At 31.8% G+C, this 1,633-nt stretch overlaps 1 long non-coding RNA gene across 1 annotated transcript; it reads right to left on the reverse strand.

Annotated features, from left to right (window-relative positions):
• Window positions 1-1,148: 1,148 nt before the first annotated feature.
• LOC133330404 (uncharacterized) lies at window positions 1,149-1,464 on the reverse strand. Its single transcript, XR_009754346.1, has 2 exons — window positions 1,348-1,464; window positions 1,149-1,269 (listed from the first exon to the last, which is right to left on the reverse strand). It is a non-coding gene; the product is annotated as an uncharacterized LOC133330404 (long non-coding RNA).
• Window positions 1,465-1,633: the final 169 nt, after the last annotated feature.

Here is a 1,633-nt window from a genome sequence, read left to right on the forward strand (position 1 = left end):
TGTGGAAACATGGACTTATTCATGAAAAATGCTTTGTAATAAAGTTGCTTACTAACAAGATCGCGGAATGCAAAATTACAGTCAATTCGTAATAGCAAAGATAGCACTTCAGTTGGAAAATGCGACGAGAAACACATGTAAACGTGCTGGACTTGTATATGGGTGCAAATGTAGAACGATATTGATGATTTGTGGTATGAAGATTTGCCCGTAATGAGAATTAAAAATATATAATCGCAGCCAATTCAATTGAAAATGTGTTTGAAATCCTTAAAATATCGAATATCGAGGGTTAAATATAGATCTAAAATTGAGCATTGAAAATGGGATGTACGTTACCCATCAACCAACCCAATATTTTGGATACCCAATTTCGTAACGTACATCCCATTTTCAATGCTCAATTTTAGCTCTATCTTAAATATTGCGAACTCTATTTCTACTGACAGACGTATATGGCCGGGCTTTAAACTTGACGTAAGTCATCATATACATTGTCCGTTTTCTAAAGAAATATTTATGATTCGCATTATTTTATTATTTACTTTATATTTTATGAGAACAAATGCGTCAAATTCTATTTATATGAATATTCTCCAATTTCTCTATTTGCAATTAATGCCACGTTTTTTTATTTCCATACAATTTATTTTGGATATACTATTCCCTCAGAGGATATAGAAAAATACCAGTATTTGTCCCACTAATAAACTAAAACCATAAATGTGGTTTGTCTACTGGTTCAAATTACGTTGCTCTGGTAACATAGACTCAATGCCACAATTCAATTTATTTTGTAATAGAGCGTATGTACTGCTTGCTACTCATATAACCAGTCTGTGCAACAAGTGTCGAATTTGTCTTTACCATTAACAGGAAGTTACATTCATTTTTCTTTTCAACAAAAAAATATAGCTGGTTTTTAAAACGAATGGGAAAGGATGTCAACACCCAAGCAATAAAAACTAGATGAACATGTAAACTTTTCGTTAAATCATTAATAATTGACAAGTTTATAGAAAATAAAAAATAAATAAAATGTGTGTTTTAAATATCTTTTTTATTAACCATTGGAAAATGTTTTTCCAACAATATGAGGAAAATTTAGTTATTTATAAAACACCCCCACTGGCCATATTTAACTAAAAAAAATGGTGACGCATTCCATTTGCACTGTGTGTGCAACAAAAGTCCATAAGACTTTCTAATGGTTGGGGTGTGGCGTTTCTCTTCATAGATGTGGTCATCAAAAAAGCGGATTTAATCCAACTGTAAAAGAAAAAACAAAGAAGAAAAACATTAATAAATTTGAAGGTAAAGGGAATGTGTACAAATGCAGTCTCATACCTTCTTGAAGCCAATGTCGTTGGCGTATTCTCTGAAGCATTGACGGCAGATGTTCAAGCCATATTTACGGATCAAACCGTGACGGTTAGAGCAGGCACGGCTGTAATGAAAAACAAATATGTATTAATTTATATGTTTATTGCCACTATAACAAAAATAGAAAAAAATAACATTTGGTTTTGTTGTTGTTGTCTTCCTCATCACTATATGATATCCCCCCACATAACAGTAATGAAGAAAATTTTAATGTAGCCACCCTTAATTAAGGAAAATGCAAAGATTAATT

Source organism: Musca vetustissima, unplaced genomic scaffold, assembly GCF_032173495.1.
Source record: "Musca vetustissima isolate MV318-11 ecotype Yass unplaced genomic scaffold, APGP_CSIRO_Mvet_v1 utg167476, whole genome shotgun sequence".
In the NCBI taxonomy this organism is placed as follows: Eukaryota; Metazoa; Arthropoda; class Insecta; order Diptera; family Muscidae; genus Musca; species Musca vetustissima.